Genomic DNA, 26,244 nt, shown 5'->3' on the forward strand with positions numbered 1-26,244 from the left:
TCTCACCGACCCATCGGGCTTGACTGGGGTGACTATGGGGGTCTCCCACCGGGCGTGATCGGTTGGCTCTAAGACCCCTTGTTTGATGAGCTTGTCTACCTGCTCATCTATCTTGGGGCGGAGTGCGAAGGGTACCCACCGTGGTTTTAGGTGTCTTGGGGGAATGCTGGGGTCTAGGCTGAAGGAGATAGGGGGCCCTCGGTACTTGCCTAAGGTGCCATCGAACACTTCCTGGAAGTCCCTTGCGAGTTGCTCTTCCCAATCTGCCTCTGCGATGTGGTCGATGCCCGTTACTTCGATCCCAAGCGGCGCGAACCACTGTAGTCCCAATAGGCTGGGTCGGTCTCGGTCCACGACGGTCAGGGAAGTCTTGCTGTGCGCCCTTTGAAAGTGATTTCAAAGTGTCCTGTTCCGACTACCGGGATGCGGTTTCATTGGTAGTCCTTAAGGATTAACTTCTGGCTTTCCAACCCCCTCTTGTGGATTTCGGGCACCAGGCACTTGATTTCCCGCCATGCGACCATGGAGAGGTAGGACCCGGAGTCCACCTCCATTTTGCATGGCTTGCCCTCGATGCCCACTTCCACGTATACCTTCCGGATGTCTGAGCTCGATGAATGGCCGATGACGACCGTCTGGTGGGTTTCCTCTCTCTGCCGGTTCTCGCTGTCCCATCAGCCCCGTCTGTCCCGGTTCCAGCGGCTCTCGGCTTGGCGGTCCCTGGGCCTGGGGGGGGGGTGCCATCTCGTCTCTGGTCGCTGTTGTCTCGTCGACGTGGGCTGTAGGCTTTCTTGAGTCGGCAGACTCGGGTGATGTGGCCTCTCTTGTCGCAGTGCCGGCAGATCGCGTCGAAAAACTGGCACTCTGATCGAGGGTGGTCGCCTCCGCACCCAGCACATTGGGGTCCCGACTTACGACTTCGCTGATCGCGCCGGTCCCGTCCTGTTTGGAGTCGATGGATGTCCTCCTCGTCCGTGGTGTCGGAGGCGGAGTCGAGGTCGCCATGGTGGGTGGTGGTGGTTGCTCGGCGGCTCGCTTCCGGGTGCGTCTCAGTCGTCGTGGCCACCTCATAGGTTGTGGCTTGATCCCCGGTATCAGGCCTCCGCATTCGTGCCGCTGATTTCCGGGTTGGTTCGGCTGCTGTGGCCTCGGCAAGGGCGTCGGCGAGGGAGATGTTGCCCTTGGCCATCAGCCTGCTTTGTAGGACTGGGTCCCTGAGCCCGAGGACGACGCGGTCTCGTAGCGCCTCATCCATATCTGTGAAGCCGCACATGCCTTCTAGATTTCGCAGATCTGCCATGAAATCACTGATGCTCTCACCCGGCTTCTGGTCCCGCCGGTAGAAATCGTGCCATCTGATGAGGGTGGGCATGGCGGGAGCATAGTGGCCTTGGAGCAGCGGTTCGAGGTCGGTCCAGTCCATCGCCTTCACGTCCTTGGGTTTCGCAAGGGCTTTCACCATCTTAAACACTGCGGGCCCGCAGTGTGTCAGGAAAACAGCCCTTTTTTTCTGCCCGTTTGCGTCCTTGAGGTTGCTACTCTCTAGGAACATCAGGAACCGATCAATGTACGATTCCCAGTCCTCAGTAGCTTGGTTAAAGGGTGCGGGCGGTGCGAGGTTGGCCATCTCGTCGATCTCGTTCCCTCGGGACCACGTGCTCGGTGGGTATCAGTTCTGGAATCCCACCTTCGTCGCCAGTGTTAGATCCGTCGTCGGAAAGGAGACTCGGGAGTCAGTGACCAGTTTCAGCTCTTTATTAGGTCCCGAGATCGGCTCGGGCTTAGGAAGATTGGCGGCGGCTTATATTTCCCTGGCCGCGGCTGCCACGTGCCAATGGCAATCGCTTTGAATTTCCCACGATTAGTTTCCACCAATCGCGGGGATTCGCGGCGGGCCAATCAGTGCGGTTTACTCGGCCAATCAGGTTGCCGTGCGCTCTGACCAATCAGGGCGCAGTATTACAAGTATGCAAATGGCTCGTACAGAACAGGTAGGACATTGCAATGTATGATTTTATATACTATACTTAGATTGGACCAAAGGCGGCGTAGTTCTAGCTTTTCTAGGTCTAGAATTTCGAGTCTGGTGGCATAAGGTATTCTGCAATGAGTAGAGGAGTGGAGAACTCTTCTTGTGAAATATTTCTGGACTTTCTCAGCTGTGTTAATATCAGATACATAATGTGGGTTCCAGACTGATGAGCTGTATTCGAGTATAGGTCTAGCAAATGTTTTGTATGCTCTAGTTAGTAGTGTAATATTACCAGAGAAAAAGCTACGTAAGATTAGGTTAACAATTCTTAATGCCTTTTTGGCTATGTAGTTACAGTGGGCTCTAGCACTTAGATCATTAGAGATGAGTACTCCAAGGTCCTTGACAGAGTTTGGATCATCAACAAGGTCTTGACTATTCAGCCTGTATTTTATTTTCTGATTTTTTTTTGCCAATATGTAAGACAGAGCATTTGTTTGTTGAGATTTGAAGTTGCCATTTGTTTGACCATTCTGATACATAGTCGAGGTCTTTTTGAAGGGTAGCAGTATTGTCTGTGGTGTTGAATAGCTTTACATCGTCAGTGAAGAGGACGCAGTTGCTCTTAATATGATCACAGAGGTCATTTATGTAGACTATGAAGAGAGTTGGTCCTAGAATACTACCTTGGGGGACACCACTGTTGACAGGTATGGAATTTGATAGCACGTTCCCAATTTTGACCATTTGTTGTCTGTTTGACAGGAATGCTTCTATCCAGTTATGCAGGTGTCCAGAGATACCATAATATCATTCAGGAGGGATGGCAACATTTGATGGGGTTGGGGGAGGTGGAAGCAGTTACACTGGCTGCATCAAATCCAATATGTTTTTCTGGTGGGGGGAAGTGTATTAAGAAACTCTGTAACACTGCCAACTAGAGGCTTGAATATTTTATTTGAATTGGAGAAGAACCCTGAAAAGACTACTTCTCAAGGACACTTTAATTTGATAAGATAGAGGGAGAGCGCAGCAGAATATTATTACAGGTGCTTTCCTGGACCCTTATCAACATTTCAACACTTGAGGCTTGGCTTTGAAACTTGTGGAGAAGAGAGTCATAATAAGAGCCTTGGACAAATAAATAAAGTGCAGTGTGGTTTCTTATCTTTTTTCAGTTGAGTACCCCTACTCACCAGCCTCTCTGTAAACTTTAATTTTAGTAATATTCTTATTTTTGCTTTTTATTTTAAAGGAAAGCCTCAGAATTTTTTCTTTATTTTTCTTTTCTTCTCCTTTTTTTACTGGGATTTTTTTTTTTGCTTTTTCCATTTATATTTTTGGACCACTCTGCCTTTTCTTTTTTATTATTATTGAGATTTCCCAATTGGATTAAGGTATGAAGAAGTTGAAGGATTTTTTTCTTTTTCTTCCTTATTTTTTTTTTCTTCCTAATTATTATTATTATTTTTGGGCTTTTTTCTTTTTTCTATTTTTCATTTTTTATTGTGGACTACTTCATAATTGGATTAGGGTCTAGAAGAACCTGAAGATTTTTCTTTTTCTTTTTCTCCTTCTTTCTTTTTGTCATTGGGATTTTTATTATTGGATTTTTCCATTTTGGATTATAATTGGCTATTTTACCAGTTGGATTAAAAGCTAAAAAGAATTTGAAGGTTGTGAAGCATCAAAATGAGCAGGAAACCTATATCTTCTGGTGTTTCTACTTCTACCACTGCCTCCCCACCAGCTGGAGGACAACGTTTAATTCAGACAATGTTGAAGCAAGATAAAGAACAAGAAAAAGTGAATTTACAGATGATTATGCAAGGAATCCAAGATCTCAAGATAAAAATAGACACTATTGAACAAAGAACAGAGAAGACTGATGAAAAAGTGGAAAATATTCAACAAATGATAGTGAAGTATGATGAGAGATTCAAAAAAATTGAGGAAGAAGGTAAACAAAGAGAGGAGAAGATTGGAAATATTGACAGCAGATTAACAGTGGTTGAACAAGATAAAAGTGGGATGTTGAGGTGGGAGATGGAGAGGTCAGAATTCTATCTCAGATTTCAGAATATAGAAGAAGAAAAAGGACAAAATTTGGCTGCGATAATGATAGAAAATCTGGCGGATGCTTTGGAAATTACAGAGGAAAAGATGATGGATGGAGTAGATGAGGTATATCGAAGTTTTTACAAGATATGCGATGAGAAATAAATTACCAAGGGAAGTCCATATCAGATTTACCAAAAAATCCATCAAAACACAAATATTACAAGCTGTAAGAGAGAAGACATTGAAATACAAAGGCAAAGAGATTGTGGTTTTAAAACAAATACCCAGAAGAGTGAGAGAGACGAGAAGAGAATACCGATTCCTGACCAAAATGCTATTGAAAAAGGAAGTGAATTATAGATGGCTGATTCCAGAAGGATTAATGTTTATGTGGCAAGAACGGAGACATAGAATTGATTCAATTGAGAAAGCAGAACTTTTCTACACAGAATTTTTTGGAAGGAGAGAAGAAGAGGCAGAGAAAGAGGTCTCATTAATTGAGTTTCAAGAGGAACAACTGGAGATTGAAGAAGAGGAAGGTGCAGTAGGTGGACAGGTGGATAGTAAAGAACAGTGTGGTGAGATCCACGAGAGCTGTTAGACCTAAATATAAAGCATAATCATGGAAGAAAAAAAATTATTACAATGAATATAAATGGACTCAATTCAGCTGTTAAAAGAAGGAAAACCTTTCATAAATTAGAGAAATTAAAATTTGATATAATTTGTCTACAAGAAGTACATATCAAAAAACAACATGAACAATTGTTAGTACAGCCAAAATTAGGGAAAATATTTACTTCTTTGACTCAATGTAAGAAAAGGGAGTGGTTCTATACATTAAAGAGGTTATTCCAGCAAAATTGATTTATACGGATGAAGACGGAAGAGTATTAATGGTGGAAATAATGGACAATAATATAAAAATACTCTTGATTGCAATTTATGCTCCGAATGATAAACAAGAAGAATTCTATAAAAATTACACATGAAAGTAACTGGACTGGACTATGTTAATATAATTATGATGGGAGACTTTAATGGAATTGTGGACAATAAACTGGATTATATAGCAACAACAACAAAGCAAAATAGAAAGACTCTCCCTAAATCTTTTTTTAAAATGACAGACGAATTAATCTTAAAAGACATTTGGAGAGAAAGAAATGTTAAAGCTAAACAATATACTTTCTATTCAAATAGACATTTATCATGGTCCAGATTGGATATGATTTGGATCTCAACAGAATTAATATCTAATATTCAAGAAACAAATATTGAAAACAAGTATTTGGGCAGATCATAGCCCCAATGACAATTAAATGGAAGGGACAAAAAAAAAGATCGAGATGGACATTAAACAATACTATCTTAAAGGAAAAAGATTTTACACAATGGATGGAGAAAGAATTGGCTTTTTTCTTTAGAGAAAATAAAAAAGAAGATACTTCAACGCAGAATGTTTGGGATACAATGAAGGCATATGTTAGAGGTTTGATAATAGATTATATAAGAAAAAAGAATATTAGGAAAAGGCAAGCCACTAAGGCCTTGGAAGATGAGTATAAAAGACTTGAAAAAGAATTACAGAAAAATGCCACAGAAAAAGGATATTAAATTGAAGTTGGATATAACTAAACATAAAATGGAACTAATAGAGAAAGAAGAATTGGCACAGAAAATTAGAAATGCTAAACAGAATTATTTTGAAGATGCAAATAAACCAGGTAGATGGCTAGCATATAAGTTGAGAAAGGAGAAAGAATCAAGAAAAATATTGAAGTTAATAGATGATCAAGGCCAAGTTTGTTATGGTAATAAGGAGAAAAAGGAAGTTATTCGAGATTTCTATGGGCAACTATATAAACAAGAGAATATTGACGAGGAAAAAGTCAAACAGTATCTACAGAATGCTAACCTACCGAAGATACCTAAAGAGACTCAAGAAATGCTAGAAAGCAACATAACAATGATGGAATTAACTGAAGCACTTAAGAAACAAAATAATGGGAAAGCACCAGGTCCAGATGGGCTTCCGGCAGAATTCTATAAAACATTTCAAGAATCATTGAGCATTCCATTGCTAGAAGTTATGAATGAAGCTATGTCAAAGAAGATGATACCCAAAACATGGTCAGAGGCTTATATTACACTTATTCCAAAAGAAGAGGCTGACCCACTGCAAATTAAGAACTATAGACCTATTTCTTTATTAAATGCAGACTATAAAATCTTTGCTTCAATTTTAGCAGAAAGACTTAAAAAATACTTAAATAATTTCATTCACCCAGATCAAAATGGATTTTTGCCAAAAAGACAAATTAGAGACAATATGAGAGTAATCTTGGATACTTTGGAATACTATGAGGCACATCCTGAAAAGCAAATGGCTTTGATATTCCTAGATGCTCAAAAGGCTTTTGACAACGTGAACTGGAGATTTATGTTATTACTATTGGAACAGATGGGTTTCGCCAGAAAATTTATCCACGCAATAGAAGCCATATACAATAAACAGACAGCAAAGGTAATGATGGAGGGAGAACTTACAGACTTTATCAATATAAGAAAAGGCACAAGACAAGATGTCCCCTATCTCCTTTGCTTTTTGTATTGACTTTGGAAGTGTTGAATAGAAATATTAGAGATGATAAAAGCATAAAAGGAATGAAAATTAAAAAGGAAGAATTCAAACTGCAAGCCTTTGCTGATGACTTAGCCTTTATTTTGGAAGATCCGTTAGAAACAGCTCCAAAGTTATTGGAAAAGATAGAGATATATGGTGAGGTGGCTGGTTTGAAAATAAATAAAGACAAAACAAAGATTTTGACAAAGAACATGCTACTGAGACAAAGAGAAGAACTGGCAGACCTGTTGAAAATCCAAATTACGAATAAGGTCAAGTATCTGGGGATACACTTGACAGCAAGATGTAGCACATTAAAAGAGAATAATTATATTAAACTTAAACAACAGATAGCTACAGACTTGAAGAAATGGGAAAACTTGCAATTGTCATTAATAGGGAGAATTTCAACAATTAAGATGAATATTTTACCCAGAATCCTATTTCTGTTTCAAACAATACCAATTAGGCTCGGAAAAGACTATTTTGATGATTTAAATAAAGTTATGTTGAAGTATATATGGCAAGGTAAGAAAGCGAGAATAAAGCTAAAGCTTTTGCAAGATGCTAGAATTAGAGGAGGTTTTGGCCTGCCCAATTGGGAATTGTACTATCAAGCTGCAAGTTTGATGTGGGTTAAGGAATGGATAACATTAAGAAAGACTAGATTGTTGACACTAGAAGGTCATGATTTGCTGTTGGGTTGGCATGCTTTTTTATGGTATAAGGGAACTAAAACACAGGGTTATTTTAGAAGACATTATATACGGGAGTCTTTGTGGTTAAACTGGGAGAAGATAAAAATGAAGCACTTTTTTAATGTATCCTTTTGTGCACACAGTCGCCATCTTGACTGCTATAACTTACCTACAGATGCCCCTTTTTGCCTAGATTGCCTGATTTTTTTCCATTATACATGTTCCTAAGGAGACACAGGATTGAAAGACAGACATGGGGTTGAAAGGTCAAGAGATGAATTTGCAACACTCCTGGAGCTTTTCAAGAAAAGATTGGACAACCATTTGTCTAGGATGGTACTACAATAGGAATCCTGCCTTGGGCAGGATGTTGGACTAAAAGATCTCTAAAGTCCTTTCCAGATTTATGATTCTGTGATTCTAACTTATATGAAAGGAAATGGATGTCAGAATTAGATCTCCTTCTAGATATTTGTTCATTTCTCAACAATTTCTCTTTAACTCTGAGTTTTTGGAAAGCTTTTAGCATTGACTTCAAACTTTGGCACTTAATACATATCAAGGACAAATGAGAAGCAAGAGTGCCATGTGGTCAATAGATTAACTGCTTTGTTTGGAAAAAGGTCCACTCTATTCTATTAATTGTCCTTGCAGGACAAGCTGAATTGGGTCACAAGAAAATTAGCATGTCATAGAAACAGCCAAATTCACAAGGGTGGGCTGTTGGGGGTTTGCAGGGGTTTGGGAGAGCCCCTAGCTAAGGTTCTGTGCAGTTTGGAGAACCTCCCAAATGTCACTCCTGGCTGGCCCCGCTCATCGTACCCCACCCCTCCCAGGAGTCCCCATGTGGCCTGTTTTGGATGCAGGTAAGTGCAGGGTGCATGCAAAGGCTTGAGGAGGGCAAAAAATGGGCCTCCTGGAAGTTCAGGAAGGCCTGAAATAGGCCCGGTTCTGATTTCCAGAGAGCCTCTTGAGCCCGGGGAGGGCAAAAACGCCCCCCTTCATGGTGCAGGAAGCCAACTAGGCCACACCCACCATGGCCACACCCACCCAGTAACTGGGCAGAGGATAAACCCTAAAATTTTTGAAGTCCACCCTTGCAAATAATATAGTGGTAGCATTGGGGCCTATCCTGAACTTGACTTATCTTAAGGTGACCAACTTTTTTTCAATGAGAAGAAGGACACAAATAAATTTAAGAAAAAAAACAAAGCCACTTGTGCATGGCGCACTCTTGCATGTGGTACACTCTTGTGCATGGTGCACACTTGCGCACGGCACACTCTTGCTTGTGGTGCACTCTTGCACATGGCACACTCTCTCAAAACAATTCTCCTGTGTGGAGCACATGCATCTCATAATCGTGTCTCGCCGCACTGTACCCAGCCTTGATAAATTGCCATGTCAAATATAGATACATCACATCACACACAACGGATTGGATCGGCATCGATCAAATACGGAGATTTACAGATTAGTCTTCAAATATCAAAAAGGAGGACATGTAGGAGAGAGGACAGAACTTACAATAGAGAGGAGGACAGAACTTACAATAGAAGGACTGTCCTCCCTAAAGGAGGATGGTTGGTCACCTTATTTATCCTGAAAATCTAAACAAAATCTGGTCTGATTAGGATGGTCTACTAATTTGGAAAGTCAAAAAGTGAGAAAGAAAATAAATGGCAAATTACTTCTAATTATTGTTTTTGGAAAAGTATATGGACTTGCTCATGTAATCCCCAGGAGTAAAGCATCACTTGAGGGAGCCATTACCATAAATCTTTCTCTCCATACCAGTTCAGTCTGGAAAAAAAAAAATCAGATTTCCTCTGCCCAGCTGCTCTCCTCACTGCATGGAACATCTCCACTTGCTCCTCTGAATTTTTCATGAAAAGCAAAGATTGATTTCTGGAGAAGAAAAGGTGAACTGAAGATGACTCTGCTAAAAACAGAGTTGACAGTGGCAGAATGAAGAGCTGACAAGGAACGACCAGTTCTTCACAATTCCTCTCCAGAGAGAATTCCAGCCTAGACAAGCGCTCCATATAGTTGCTCTTGCTTCTTGAGGGGAGATCATGAAACAGTGGTCTCTGGGAAAGTTTAGAGTTCTGGGAGATGAGGAATAACTATGTCACTCAAGCAATGATCCGTACTTTTAAAGACACTAACTTCATGTATTTCCTTTTCTAATTATTTTCACAAATGGTTTGTTAACCACTTTTCAGCTGTTAGGAATCTTTGCATGAACAGGGTTTACTGCATAAGGTGAACGTCCTCCAATTCTTAACCAAATAAGTTTTAAATCTAACTTTAAGGGCATACAGTATTTTATGTATTTTATACATAAAATACAGTATTTTATCTACAGCATAAAGTCATCAAACTATATGTTCCAACAACAACTCCCAAAACAAAACAAAAAAGCAGATTACCCATATCAATAAGGAAACTTCAATCCAAAAAGAGATCACTCTGGTGGAAAAACAAATCTGGTCACGTTGCCAATTTCAAAAAACGATACAAAAATTTATGCCACCAGATAAAGACCGAATGCACCAATTATCACATTAAACAAGAGGAAAACCTTCTAAGCACCAATTCCACCCGTGCTTTTTACAATTTTGTAAACAACAAACTAAAAGACTCAAGGTCCATCCCTCCCTTGATAGGACCTGATGGTAAAGACTGCAACGACGACACCATTAAATCCAACATCTTTAACACATTCTTCGGCTCAGTATTTATAAACAGCAATGGATCATGCCCAGTATTTCCTAGCCGTACCACAGATAACAACAATGATCTAATACATATCGATTTCACAGAAGACAATGTTGAAAAATCACTACGCAATCTAAAACCATCTCTATCTATTGGACCGGATGGAATATGTGCCTACTTCTTAAGAAAGCTATCCACTGCCATAGCCAAACCTCTAAGCATAATCTTTGAAAAATCTTTCAGAACCAGCTCCTTGCCTAACCTATGGTCACAAGCCACAGTCATCCCCATCTTCAAAAAGGGAGACCCAAGCCTAGTTGAAAATTACAGGCCAATCTCCTTATGCTGCGTCACCTGTAAAGTCATGGAATCAATTATCAACCAATCCATTATCCTCCACTTAGAGACAAACAACCTACTCTCCAATAAACAATTTGGTTTCAGAAAAAACTATCCTGTAATCTGCAACTCTTACACTGCAAAAACATATGGACGACACAACTCGACCAGGGCAAAGCAATAGACGCAATCCACATAGACTTCTGTAAAGCCTTTGATTCAGTGGTACACGACAAACTACTCCTAAAAATAAAATCCTATGGTATCTCTGGACAACTGAATAACTGGATAGAAGCATTCCTGTCAAACAGACAACAAATGGTCAAAATCGGGAGCGTCCTATCAAATCCAGTACCTGTCAATAGTGGTGTCACCCAGGGCAGTGTTCTAGGACCAACTCTCTTCATACTCTACATAAATGACCTCTGCGATCATATTAAGAGCAATTGCGTTCTTTTCGCTGATAACGTAAAGCTGTTCAATACCACAGACAATACTGCTATCCTTCAAAAAGATCTCGGACTATGTATCTGAATGGTCAAACAAATGGCAACTTCAAATCTCAACAAATAAATGCTCTGTCTTACATATTGGCAAAAAAATCAGAAAATAAAATACAAGCTGAATAGTCAAGAACTTGTTGATGACCCAAGCTCTGTAAAGGACCTTGGAATACTCACCTCTAATGATCTAAGTGCTAGAGCCCACTGCAACTACATAGCCAAAAAGGCATTAAGAGTTGTTAACCTAATCCTACATAGCTTTTTCTCTGGTAATATCACACTACTAACCAGAGCATACAAAACATTTGCTAGACCAATACTCGAATACAGTTCATCAGTCTGGAACCCTCATTACGTATCTGATATTAGCACAATTGAGAAAGTCCAGAAATATTTCACAAGGAGAGTTCTCCACTCTTCTACTCGTTGTAGAATACCTTATGCCACCAGACTTGAAATTCTAGAACTAGAAAACCTTGAATTACTGCCGTCTTCGGTCTGACTTAAGCATGGTATATAAAATCATACATTGCAATGTCCTACCTGTCAATGAATACTTCAGCTTCAACCATAACAACACAAGAGCACACAATAGATATAAACTCAAAGTAAACCGCACCAAACTTGATTGCAGGAAATACGACTTCAGCAACAGAGTGGTCAATGTCTGGAATACTCTACCCGACTCTGTAGTCTCTTCCCAAACCCCAAAAACTTTAACCTTAGACTGTCTACTATTGACCTCACCCCTTCCTAAGAGGTCTGTAGGGGGCGTGCATAAGCGCACCAACGTGCCTACCGTCCCTGTCCTATTGTTTCTCTTATTCTTTTATTTTTCTTATATGTACCCATTTCATGTATTCACAACTATGTATACACTTATACTTATTATCTTGTAAACAATTGGCAAATCAAATAAATAAATAAAATAAATAAATAAAATTTTTAAATAAACAGCAAAAGGGCAATTACTACTTTGATTTTGGAAAGTTTCAAATGGAAAAAGAGTCCAGATAAATCAGAATCAGGGTAGAACTGGAAGGGAACTTGGAGGTCATCTAGTCCAGCCTTCTCCTCAGTCAGATCCTACACCATTTCAGACGAGTGACGGTCCAGTCTCTTCTTAAAAACCTCCAGTGATGAGACTTTATTCATTCATTATTCATTCCAACATATATAATCCAAAACCTGTTTAGAAACCCCATTCTCTCTCAGATTTTATGATTGCTTTCCCATGTTATAATATGCCAACTTATATTTTAAGCAGCTCTAGTTTGCTAAATTGGTAACAGTAGAACAAGATGACACATGTCAGGAATGGCTGGAAAATTAGGGTAACTGTTATGCATATTTTGATAATAAATCAATCTGGAAAGAAGCTGAAGTAAGAAACATTTCTCATCAGTGCACATTGATACAATATATAACACATGCATGTAGATTTTGCTGTGTTTTTCTCCATTTCACTGATTAGTATTACTAGTTTTACTTCAGCAATAGAATGGTCAATGTCTGGAATACTCTACCTGACTCTGTGGTTTCTTCCCCAAACCCCAAAAACTTTCACCTTAGACTGTCTACTACTGTGTTTCTCCAACAATACGACCTCCCCCAATAGTAAGACCCAGCATGTTTTCTAGGCATAAAATGAAATTAAGCCCCTCCCCCCAAATTTAGGCCTATTTTAAAACATGCAAAATGGGGGGAAGGGCGGGGGGACTTGCCGTTAGGAGCGCCCTGTGGGCAGCAATTCCTCGCCACCAGCTGCTCCTAATGGGCGATCATGGCAGAGCACGGAGATCTCCCTACTCCTGCCAAGCACCTTTGCAACAGACCCAAGACCTTCAGCGCCCACCACTGTTAATTTCCCTTCTGCCCATGCCGCTGCTGCGTTTGGAGCTGCCACTTCCACGTTTGGAGCACCACTGCTGTTTGGAGCACTGCTGCCATTTGGAGCTGCTGCTTCTGCATTTGGAGCTGCCACTGCATTTGGAGCTGCCTGTTCCAGGTTTGGAGCGCTGCCGCTGTTTGGAGCACTGCTGCTGTTTGGAGCTGCTGCTTCCGCATTTGGAGCTGCCGCTTCCGCGTTTGGAACCCCACCACTGTTTGGAGCACTGCCGCTGTTTGGAGTTGCCATGTCCGCATTTGGAGCTGCCGCCGCATTTGGAGCTGCCACTTCTGCATTTGGAGCACTGCTGCTGTTTGGAGCACCACCGCCATTTGGAGCGCCGCTGCCACACGGTGGAAGCTCCAAACGTGGAAGTGGCAGCTCCAAACATGACGGCGGTGCTCCAAATGGTGGCGGCACTCCAAATGGCAGTGGCACTCCAAACATGGAAGCGGCAGCTCCAAATGTGGCGGCGGTGCTCCAAATGGCGGAGGCACTCCAAATGGCAGCGGCACTCCAAACACGGAAGTGGCAGCTCCAAACATGGAGGCGGTGCTCCAAATGGCGGCGGCACTCTAAATGGCAGCGGCACTCCAAACACAGAAGCGGCAGCTCCAAACATGGCAGCAGAATGGGCAGAAGGGAAAGCAACAGTGGCGGGTGCCAAAGGTCTTGGTCTGCAGCAAAGCTTTTTGGTGGGAGTAAGGAGCTCTCTGCGCTTCGCCATGATCACCCGTTAGGAGCGGCTGGTGGCGAGGCTGCCCATGGGGCGCTCTAGATGAGGATGCAAGGGGGGAATTAAGTCACCCCTGAAAAGACGGCCTAGCCATTTTTTCGGGGCTCAAAAAAATATAAGACCCGGCCTTATTTTATGAGAAACATGATATTGACCTCACCCCTTTCCTAAGAGGTCTGTAGGGGGCGTGCATAAGTGCACCAACGTGCCTACCGTCCCTGTCCTATTGTTTCTTTTATTTTTATTTTTTATTTTTCTTATATGTATCCATGTATTCATAACTATGATTTTACTTATACTTATTATTTTGTAAGCAATTGACAAAAATAAATAAATAAATAAGTAAATAAATAAATAGTAAATAGTGCAGAGCAAGAGTGGTGTGGTGGCCTAGAGGTGGAGCTCTCACCTCACAATCAGGAGGCTGTGGGTTCGATCCTAAGTAGAGGCAGATATTTCTCTCTGAGCATAATGAGAATAATATCTGCTGAACAAAACTCCACATTGGTGACAGGAAAGGCATCTGGCCATTAAAACACTCTGCTAATTCCATTCAATTGCCCAGACTCCGCAAGGGATTATGGGGTTGTTAAATGAAGTGCAGAGCAAATAACTCAAATGTTGATCATGAACATTATTGGTGAATAATTTGTGAGCCATGAGCCACGAGATAACAGATAACAGATAATCAGAGTTGGAAGGGACCTTTGTAGATCATCTAGTCCAACCCCACGCCCAAGTGGGAGTCCCTACACCATTTCTGACAATGGCAGTCCAATCTCTTCTTGAAAATCTCAAGTGATGGTGCAAGCCATTCCATTGGTTGATTATTCTCACTGTCAGAAAGTTTCTCCTTATTTCCAGGTTAAATCTCTCCTTGTTCATTATTCCTTGTCTGGCCTACAGGCACTTTAGAAAATAGCTTGACCCCTTCTTCTCTGTGGCAGCCCCTCAAATATTGGAAGACTGCTATCATGTCTTCCCTGGTCCTTCTCTTTACTAGACTAGCCAAGCCCAGTTCCTGTAACCATTCTTCATACGTTTTAGTCTCCAGTCCCCTAATCATCCTGGTTGCTCTTCTTTGTACTTTTTGTAGAGTCTCAACATCTTTTTTGTAATGTGGTGACCAAAACTGGATGCAGTACTCTAGGTGTGGTCTTACTAAGGCTTTATAGAGTGGTATTACTACCTCCCTTGATCTTGATTGTATCCCTCTGTTAATACAACTTAGGATTGCATTAGCTTTTTTGGCTGCTGCTGCATGCTGCTGGCTCATATTTAGCTGGTTGTCCACTAAGACTCCAAGATCCCTCTCACAGTTACTGCTATTGAGTCTGATTTCACCCAGCCTGTATGTGTACTTTTAGTTTTTCTTGCCTAAATTTGGACTTTACTTTTCTCTACATTTAATTTCATTTTGTTAGATATGGCCCAGTGTTCTAATCTGTCAAGATCCACGTGGATCTTGAGACTATTTTATTTATTTTATTTATTTATTTATTTATTTAGTCAATTGCTTACAAGATAATAAGTATAAGTAAAAACATAATTATGAATACATGGATACATATAAGAAAAATAAAAAAATAAAAGATACAATAGGACAGGAACGGTGGGTATGTTGGTGTGCTTATGCATACCCCCTACAGACCTCTTAGGAAAGGGGTGAGGTCAATAGTAGACAGTCTAAGGTTAAAGTTTTTGGGGTTTGGGGAAGAAACCACAGAGTCAGGTAGAGTATTCCAAACATTGACCACTCTGTTGCTGAAGTCATATTTCCTGCAATCATGTTTGGTGCGATTAACCTTGAGTTTGTATCTATTGTTTGCTCTTGTGTTGTTATGGTTGAAGCTGAAGCTGAGCAGAAAAATACCAGCCTCAGCTTCTTCAATCCCGACCTCTTCTTTCTCACCATCTGGAGGACAACGATTAATACAGGTGATGTTACAACAAAAGAAGGAGAAAGAAGTGACACTGCAGATGATTATGCAAGGAATTCAAAAGATACAGATAAAACAGATAATATTGAAAAGAGAATGGAGAATATTGAGCAAAGAACGGAAAAGACGGATGAAAAAATAGAAAATATTCAACAGATGATGATGCAATATGAGGACAGAATAAAGAAAATTGAAGAACAAGATGTACAAAGAGATAAGAAGATTGGAGATATGGATACCCGATTGAGTGAAGTGGAAAGAGATAAGGGCAGATCTCTGGAATCATTGGGATGGGAAATTGATAGATCAGAATTCTATCTTAGATTTCAAAATATAGAAGAAGAAAAGGGTGAAAACCTTGCTGAAATGATGACAGAGATCCTAGCAGAAGCATTAGAGGTAACTAAAGAGAAGATGATGGATGGAATGGATGAAGTTTTTTGTGTTTATACAAGATATGCAATGAGAAATAAACTGCCAAGAGAAGTTCAAATCAGATTTACTAAGAAAATAATTAAATCACAAATACTTCAGGCGGCAAGAGAAAAAACATTAAAGTACAAAGATAAAGAAATAGTGGTACTGAAACAGGTACCGAGAAGAGTGAGAGAGACAAGAAGAGAATATTTATTTTTGAACAAAGAGTTACTTAAGAGAGGAATAAATTACAGATGGCTGATACCCAAAGGTCTCATGTTTACCTGGCAGGAACAAAGTCATAGAATTTATACAGTTGAAAAAGCTGAGTTATTCTATCTGGAATATTTTAGAGGAAGGGAGGAAGATACAAGAAAAGAAGAGTCATTAACGGAATTTCAAGAGGAATGTACTGCAGTAATTGAAAAAGAGGAAGGAGTCATAGGTGGTGTACCCAGAGAACAACGAGAACCAAGTTCTACTAGAGCAACAATTCTTCTTACAAAGTCTAAAATGGATGAGAAAAAATTGATTACAATTAATATAAATGGGTTTAATTCAGCTATTAAAAGAGTAAAAATATTTCATAAGTTAGAGAAATTAAAATTTGATATAATCTGCCTACAAGAAGTACATATTAAAAAAACAACATGATTATATACTGAAACAACAAAAATTAGGGAAATTATTTACAGCGTTAACACATTGTAAAAAGAGAGGAGTGGTGTTATACATTAGAGATACAATCCCTGTGGAACAAATATATACAGATGATGATGGAAAGATTTTGATGGTGGAGATAATGGACAATAATTTAAAGACACTTTTAATAGCAATTTATGCTCCAAATGATAATCAAGAAGATTTTTACAGGAAATTACATAAGAAAATAATTGAACTGGACTATGCTAATATCTGTCTGATGGGAGATTTTAATGGAATAATAAATAACAAATTGGATTATAAAACACAAAAATCAGCAAAGAAAACTAGAAAGACATTACCAAAATCCTTCTTTCGAATGGTAGATGAGATAAACTTAAAAGATGCATGGGGAGAGAGAAATGCAGAAAATAAACAATATACCTTTTATTCAAATAGACATGCATCATGGTCTAGAATAGATATGATGTGGACGTCAACAGAATTGCTTTCTAACATACAAGACATTGAAATAGAAGCAAGTACCTGGGCAGATCACAATCCAATAACACTTGTATGGAAAGGACAAAAAAGGAGATCTAGATGGACTTTAAATAATACAATATTAAAGGAAAAAGACTTCAAACAGAAAATTGAGAGAGAATTGACTTTTTTCTTTAAAGAAACCTCTGGGACACGATGAAGGCTTATACAAGAGGTTTGATAATGGACTATACAAGGAAAAGAAATATAAAACAGAAAAAAATCTTTAAAATATTGGAAGATGAAAAAAAGAGAGAAAAAAAGGACATTAAAATTAAAATGGACATAACTAAGCATAAAATGGGGCTAATGGAAAAAGAAGAAATAGCACAAAAAATTAGAAATGCTAAGCAGAACTATTTTGAAGATGCAAATAAACCAGGCAGATGGCTAGCATATAAATTGAGAAAGGAAAGAGACTCGAGAAGAATAAATCAATTGATAAACGAACAAGGATATGTATGCTATGGAAATGTGGAGAAGAAAAAAATTATTCAAGATTACTATGGAAAACTGTACCATCAAGAGAATGTTCAGGAAGAAAGAATTCAATAATACTTACAGGAAGCAAATTTGCTCCAGATACCCAAAGATATTGAAACAATGTTAGAAAGTAACATAACAATGATGGAATTAACAGAAGCTTTAAAAAAGCAAAACATTGGGAAAGAACCAGGTCCGGACGGTTTGCCAGTGGAATTTTATGACATTCCAGGAAACATTGAATCTTCACTTATTTGAAATTATGAATGAAGTTATGACAAAGAAGAGAATACCTGAAACATGGTCAGAAGCATATATAATACTTGTACCGAAGGAGGACACAGACCCACAGCAAGTTAAAAATTACAGACCTATATCACTATTAAATTCAGATTATTAAATTTTTGCTTCAATTCTGGCAGAAAGACTGAAAAGATATTTAAACAATTTTATTCATCCTGATCAAAATGGATTTCTGCCAAAGAGACAGATTAAATATAATATGAGAATAATTTTAGATACACTGGAATACTATGAGGCGCATCCTGAAAAACAAATGGCTCTGATGTTTATAGATGCACAAAAAGCCTTTGATAATGTGAATTGACATTTTATGCTGTTACAATTGGACCAAATGGGCTTTGGTAAAAAAATTACTCAAGCCATTGAAACGATATATCATAAACAAACTGCAAAGGTTATGATAAATGGAGAATTAACAGACTTTATAGATATAAGAAAAGGGACCAGACAAGGCTGTCCACTGTCGCCTCTGTTGTTTGTGTTAACACTGGAAGTGCTGAATAGGAACATCAGAGAAGAAAAAGAAATAAAAGGAATGAAAATTAAAAAAAGAAGAGTATAAATTACAAGCTTTTGCAGATGACCTGGTATTCGTATTAGAAGATCCATTGGAAACAGCACCTAAATTAATAGAAAAAATAGAAGAATATGGAAAAGTAGCAGGTTTGAAAATAAATAAAGATAAAACAAAGATATTAATATGCTAGCAAGACCAAAGAAAGAGCTGGAAGAAGTTTTAGAAATACAGGTCACAAACAAGGTTAAGTATTTAGGGATATACATTACACCAAGATGTAGCACACTGAAGGAGGACAATTATCTTAAACTCAAGCAGCAGATTGCGACAGATTTGACAAAATGGGAAAACTTACAATTAACAAAGTTTAATTGCATAATTCGGCTGCATCTTAATTTTTTTTAATCGGCCTTTGATTGTATTTATTTTGAAAGTGGGAGGTCTCAAGATAATGGAGCTGGAGATAAAATCAATTATAATCTCATAAATGAATCCTGCATTATATGTGCACTCTACCTTCATTCATCAATTTTTAAACATCAGGGCTCTGTCTTAAAACAATGACATGAAAAAAGCAAGGAAATTGTTCGGATTGAATTGTGAATTAGTCACATCATGTGCAAAAGGAGTAGCCTATAAATATGCAGATATACTCTAGGTCAGTGGTAGCTAGCCTTTTTGGGCTCCCGTGCCAAAAATTGTGCATGTGCGTACGTGCTCGTGTGTCAGCATCCAGAAGGCAATGCACTCTACCACCCTGCGCATGTGCGCACAACACCCCCCGTGCCCCTTTACCTGCACTGCACATGCACACGCCTCCCAGCTGATTTTTTGGCTTGTTTGAGGCCTGTTTTTCAGCTTCCAAAGGCTGCAGAGGCTTCCCTTGAGCTCCCAGGAGGGTGAAAACAGCCTCCCCTGGGCTCCAGAGGCCCTCCAGAGGCTGAAAATGAGCACTTCCGGTATTTCTGGAAGGCCCATTTTTTGGCCTCCCGAGGCTGCAGAGGCTTCCCTCGAGCCTCAGGGAAAGGCTTCAAAAAGGCTTCAAGCAGGCCTAAAATCAGCTTGGAGGTGCGTGCATGTGCAGTGCAGGTAAGTTTGGCTGGGGCACACGTACCATAGGTTCGCTATCAAGGCTCTAGGTTGAGAAGTACTGAATAGTTTATTGTTATTTATGATTTCAATAAAGAGATGGTGGGAAAGCTGAACAAAGGTGGAGAGGACCCACATGTGGATAGGAAAGCAGATAAGGCCCTAGAAGGTGTAAATAAAATTCCAAACAGTCTCAATGAAATGCGATGAAAGTAATAAAATGTACTTTAATAGAGAGTGTGCAAAGTTTTTCCTTTGGAAACAAAATACACAAGTAGAGGTTGTAGATAACTGTGAATAATGTTGGATTTGCTGATTGCAAACAGAGTGCAATCAGTAGTGGGGTTTGGGGAAAAAAAGGCGATGCCATTTTAGGTTCTATCAAAACAATCATCATTTCCAAATAATGACAATTTCTTGTCCCTTTTTATTTGGCCTTAAAGAAATCCTGTATTGACTACTAGACTTCTGTTGTGAGCACAACATTTTAAAAAGGGTTCAGATAGACTAGAAAATAACACAATCACAGAATAACAGAGTTAGAAGGAATCTTGGAGAGCTTCAAGTCCAACTCCCTGCTTAAGCAGGAAATCCTATATCATTTCAGACAAATGATTGTCCAATCTCTTCTTAAAAATCTCCAGTGGTGGACCATCTATAACTTCTGAAAGCAAGTCATTACATTGATTAATTGTTCTAACTGTCAGGAAATTTCTCCTTAGTTTTAGGTTGCTTCTCTCCTTGATTAGTTTCCACTTGTTGCTTCTTGTCCTGCCTTCAGGTGCTTTGGAGAAGAGGTTGACCCTCCCTTCTTTGTGGCAACCCCCATTGAGGATCATCAGTGGACTAAAAACCTAACTTTATGGAGAAAGTTTAAAGGAGATGTCATATTTAGCCCTTGGACAAGAAAACTACAGAGGGCAGACTTCTTCAAGTAACTGAATCATACAGAGGACACTAAGATGTGTTCACTCTCATTTGAGAGTGTAGCCTGAAGATAGATTCCAATTCAATGTTAGAAAAAACTTCCTAACAAAGCAGTGGTGGGATTCAATTTTTTTTACCAACAGTTCTGTGGGCGTGGCTTGGTGGACGTGGCAGGGGAAGGATACTGCAAAATCTCCATTCCCTCACCACCCCACTAACCTGCTTTCCAGATCTGTTCTTCTGTGCAGGGCAACCAAAGAAGACCCAGCCGATCATCTGGGACTCGGGAGGCAGAGAATAGATGGGGGCAGGGCCAGGCAGAGGTGGTATTTGCCGGTTCTCCCAACTACTCAAAATTTCCGCTACCGGTTCTCCAGAACTGATCAGAACCTGCTGAATACCACCTCTGTAACAAAGTAATTAGACATGAGTGCCCATGACCCAGACCTAGAAAGATGGTGGATTCTGTTTAATTGAGTGTTTCTGATTGACACCCTTCTTTCAGAGTTGTGTTCATTTTGATTCTTGCACTGAGTAGAAAGTTGGACTTTATGGCTTCAGGGATAAGAATTGATCTGACAAACTGATGATGCAATAACAGTATTGTACAATATGCTAACACACATCCTTCAATGTAGGCATTTTACTATACTGTGTATATTAAAATAGCATGAACATAAATTGGATAGGTTTCTGCTATATCCCAGTGATACATATGAAAGATTATGAAGAGCATTATCTGCTTTTCTCTTTGTCTAAACTTGAACATTGAGTGTCAAAGCTTTGGCCGTGGAGATCATCTCACCTCTATCCTCACCAAAGCTGAGATTCTTCTATGGCTAAGCATATCTCCACTTATCAACAGGAATTAAACAATGTCTGGATTGGTCTTCAGGATGTCCACCAGGTGAGCTTCTCTTCTTCCTTTTTAAACAGTGTGTGACTGTGCTGTTCCAATTTTTCTCAATCATTTCCCTGATTAAATCTCAATATTTTCTCAAATTAAGTTGTAGTTTCTATAAGTGGTGTGTAAGAGGAAAAATATAGAGGCATAGATATTTCAGTAGACAATAACTGGGGTAATAGTGAAGCTTTCATGTTTGCAATCATGGTGACTAAGTCGCATTGAGAAAGTCTGGGAATAAGAGGAAAATAATTGAGCAGAATCTGAAGATTTCTTTCCTTTTTAAAAAAAGAGTTGGTCATTTCTTTAAATCAAATGACCCTTTGCAAGATGCTTTGGATATTACAAAGTTAACTACTATTGTGGAAACCATTGCCTAGTCTTTACATGATAGTCACTACATAGGATTGCTTACTAATCAACCACTCTAGTAGGCAATCTTTGTAGTTTTTATGATCATGATCAATGGAATCCCAGGGACTATTTACTTCCTTGTCCATGTCATCTGCTGTGTGTTTGTTCAACAGGCTGGAAAATGGAGGTGGACTGATGAATCAACTTACAATTACAAAGCCTGGATGAAAAACGAGCCAGATGATTATGGTAGTGCTGATCACTGTGTGGAACTGACCTCTTTTTACAGGTAGGTCAGTGAGTCTCACAATTAAGAAATAAATAGAAACTTGTAGACTTATGGCAGACAATTGCTCAAATTCATAAGATAGTTCCCTTTTACAAATTCATTCACCTTTTTCTTTTGCTGAATATTGTAGCTACCAAGTTTCAACATGAAAAAGTCTTTTTCTTTCTTCTCTCAAAGATTGTATTTGGTAATACATATTAGTGGAAATTTTCTGCTTCACTGTCAAAAATAATTACCCTGCCTTTGAATACATGAATTGTACGTGCATTTTTCAGAAGATGTCTTAGACAGTCCAGTGAATTTTCAAAGAAGTTGTTCTTCTTCTAAATGTTAATCTCCAGGACATCCCATGCACATATCTTCAAAAATACAGAGCCCACTGTAACAACATTGCCAAAAAGACATTAAGAGTTTACTTAATCTTGCATAGCTTCTTCTCTGGTAATATTGTACTCTTAACTAGAACAGGGGTTGCCAACCTTTTGGACCTCAGGGATTACCAAACTCATAATTTTAAATTCCAGTGACCACTAATATGAATTTTGACTGGCAGTGGCTTACTGATGTTGGTGGGTGAGAGAGAGAGAGAGAGAGAGAAATCTGATCTGTCTCTCTCCCCCCCCTCTCATGCACACACAAACACACAGAGGCAGCGGTGGGATTCAAATTTCTTAACAACTGGTTCTGTGGGCTTGGCCTAATTTGTGGGTGTGGCTTGGTGGTCATGTGACTGGCTGGGCATGGCTTGTATGTAAATATTATAAATATTTATGTAAATATTGATTTTTTTTTTTATAAAATAGAGCAACTTTTACCTCAAATCAGGCAAAGCTGGCAGGCAGATTGAGTTGCTCACAGAATCACAGATTCACTCAAGAGATCTATCTATCTACCATCGGCTACCTGAGTCTGCACTGAATAATAGAAACTTCAGTCCAAAGGAAGGTTCAGCTCTGATTAAAAGCAGAGCCACAGATCTAAAGATTAGCTAGAAAGCAAGAATGCAATGATTTCCTGCTTTCTAGCTAATCTAAATCTCCCGGCACAGCAGAACAGCTGATGGTTGAAAAGAAAAAGGAAAAATAGCAATTTAGCAAGCAAGTTTGCAAGGTAAGGAGTGAGTGGATGGAGAGTGTTCCCTGGGCCATGTGGGTGGCACAGCCTTGTGTTCCCATGTAGCCTGGATTAATTGCTTTGGGGGGGTGCTCTGGGGGTGACATTTCTCTGCAAACCACCAAAATTTTCTCGCGGCCCACCGGTTGGCGACCACTGAACTAGAGCATGCAATATGGTAAGGAGCCTCTGTGGCTCAGTGGTTAGAGTGCAGTATTGCAAGCTACATCTGCTGCAGCCAGCTGCCTGCAATTTGCCAGATCAAATCTCACCAGGCTCAAGATTGACTCAGCCTTCCATCCTTCTGAGGTGGGTAAAATGAGGACCAAAATTGTTGGGGGCAATAGGCTGACTCTTTAAACTGCTTAGGGAGGGCTGTAAAGCACTGTAAAGCGGTATATAAGTCTAAGTGCTGTTGCTATACAAACATTTGCTACAGTGGTGGGATTCAATTTTTTTTACTACCGGTTCTGTGTGTGTGGCTTGGTGGGCATGGCAGGGGAAGGATACTGTAAAATCTCCAGTCAAAGGTGGCATTTGCTGTTTCTCCAAACTACTCAATATTTCTGCTACCGGTTCTCCAGAACTGGTCAGAACCTGCCGAATACCACCTCTGATTTGCTAGTCCAATTCTCAAATACAGCTCATCTGTCTGGAACCTACACTGCATAGTGAACATTAATACAATTGAGAGAGTCCAGAGATATTTCATGAGAAGAGTCCTCCACTCTTCTGCTCACAATAGAATACCTTATACCACCAGACTTGAAATTTTGGGATTAGACAACTTAGAATGATAATGCCTTCGATCTGACCTAAGCGTAGTACATAAAATTATCTGCTACAATGTCCTACCAGCCAATGACTACTTCAGGTTCAACTACAACAATACATGAGCACACAATAGATACAAACAAGGTAAACTGCTCCAAACTCGATTGCAGAAAATACAACTTCAGCAACAGAGTTGTCAATGCCTTGAATGCACTACCTGACTCTGTTACCCAAACCAGGGGTCACCAACCTTTTGGACCTCAGGGACCACCAAACTCATAATTTTAAATCCCGTGGACCAGAGAACCTGGGAAAATCCCCCCCAAAATCTGCAGGAAAATCTCCCACTCCGCTTTCCTACCGATCGATCATTCTTTATTTGGGATTGCAGGATACCGTCTCCAGCTCCATTCTGAGAGAGGGAGAGAGAGGGAGAGAGAGAGGGAGGGAGGGAGGGAGGGAGAGGGAGAGAGAGAGAGAGAGAGAGAGAGAGAGAGAGAGAGAGAGAGAGAGAGAGAGAGAGAGAGAGAGAGAGAGAGACTTACTTTTGGCTTCATGAAAGGAAAGCAGCAGAAGCAGCAGAAGTCTTTCTTTCTTTCCTCCAAACTCCGTCAGAAATGAGTCTTTGCTGGAGCAGCCTCTTGGAGCAGGATGCCTTGCAGAGTCCCAAAGACTCACTTCTGACAGAGTTTGGGGGAAAGAAAGAAAGACTTTTGCTGCTTTCCTTGTGTGCAGCCAAAAGCAGAAGAAGAAAAGCAGAAAGAAGCAGCCTGGTAGCCAGTCCAGAAGCATGGGGTGAGTGGGGCAAATTCCCCCACTCTGCCCTTTCCCCCTCCCCTCTACTTCATGTTGATTGCAATGCAAGCAACACAAGCCTTGTGTTCCCGTGGGCCATGTGGGTGGTGCAGCCTTATGTTCCCGTGCAGTTTGGATTAATTGCTTTGGGGGGTGCTTTGTGGAGGTGACATTTCTCTGTGGACCAGCAAAATTTTCTCGCAGACCATCAGTGGTCCCTGGCCCACCAGTTGGTGACCACTGCCTCAAACCTGCAAAACTTTAACCTTAAACTGTCTACTGTTGACCTCATCCCATTCCTGAGAGGTCTGTAATTGGTGTGCATAAGAGCACCAACGTGCCTACTGTCCTTGTCCTAATGTCCCTTTTTATTTGTACCCATTTCATGTAGTCATAATCCTGTTGTAATTATATCTGTTATCTAATACATGCTTGACAAATAAATAAAAATAAATAAATTAAAATAAAATAAAAAATGAATGGCTAGGGCACGAAATATCAGATATCTTGTCCTTTGTGTTTTAGGTTTTAAAGAGTGGAATGATTCCCCATGCCAGAAACTCAATGCCTACATCTGCAAGCATGAGCTGTAGAGACGTCTGTACTCATTGTTTGTGGAGATGTCATTGGATCAGATGATGATAAACCAGGATACTTTGTGGATGCCTCTTTTATGCCATTCATTACTACCCTCCACCCTATAGGATGGAAGTCCAGCTCTCCTTTCAAAATCCTCTTTCAGAAGAGATGACTTGGATCTCTCCTTCTTCTTGTGACTCTTATCAGCCATAGTGTCATGCAAATAAATACCTTCTATGCTTATATAATTCTTGCTGTATTTTTCTCATTATTGAATGAAAGGGGGCCACTGTTTTAAACTCAGATGCTTCAATTGAAATCCTCTCCCAGAAAACATAGTTGGATGTTTCCTTTTTCTTGTGACTCCTATCAACCACTTGTTTTGACTCCTTCTCCTCCTTGAGGACATTGGAGAACTAGTGGAAAAAAGAAGTCTGAACAGAAATATTTCCTAAATTAAATTGATGCATTACCCAAAAGTAATGGTTAGTCAGTTCTTGCAAATCTAGGAGAAAGGAATCCAAGCTTTAGCATGCAAAAATGCTCAAAACCTCAGATACTTTAGTTAGCATTGCATAAATAGTTTCTTCTTCATGTTAAAGACATACTGTTTGGGATAATTTTCATTTACTATATCCACAGTCTCTATGTATTATATTCTCAAGTGAGCTTTGGCACATACAAAATCCAGTATTTTGCAGAATTGCCAAAGTCTTCTGAATGCTTTTCTCCTGTCCAAGTCTGCTAAACATTAGAAAGTTAAATACATGTTTAAATATTAGGTAGTTCATTTATCAACTTCCTATTTTTCTTCCTTTTTTAGAAATCTGGAGTGCTAGAAACAGGATTTGCTGAAAATTTGCACCAGAAGCTACATTACAGGTGATTCTTGACTTATGACTACAACAGAACCCAAAGTTTCTTTTGCTAAGCAAGATAGTTATTAAGTGAGTTTTGTGCCATTTTATGAACTTTCTTGCCAAGATAGTTATTAAGTGGTTACTTTGTTTGTTAAGTTAGTAACATGATTG

The 26,244-nt window shown here is 39.9% G+C and overlaps 1 pseudogene; it reads left to right on the plus strand.

Moving 5' to 3' along the window:
* The first annotated feature begins 1,003 nt into the window (after nucleotides 1-1,003).
* Nucleotides 1,004-25,227, plus strand: LOC113425325 (C-type lectin BpLec-like; annotated as a pseudogene).
* Nucleotides 25,228-26,244: the final 1,017 nt, after the last annotated feature.

Source organism: Notechis scutatus, chromosome Z (assembly GCF_049901735.1).
Source record: "Notechis scutatus isolate UNSWTSFEM ecotype Mainland chromosome Z, rNotScu1.2, whole genome shotgun sequence".
Taxonomy (NCBI): Eukaryota; Metazoa; Chordata; class Lepidosauria; order Squamata; family Elapidae; genus Notechis; species Notechis scutatus.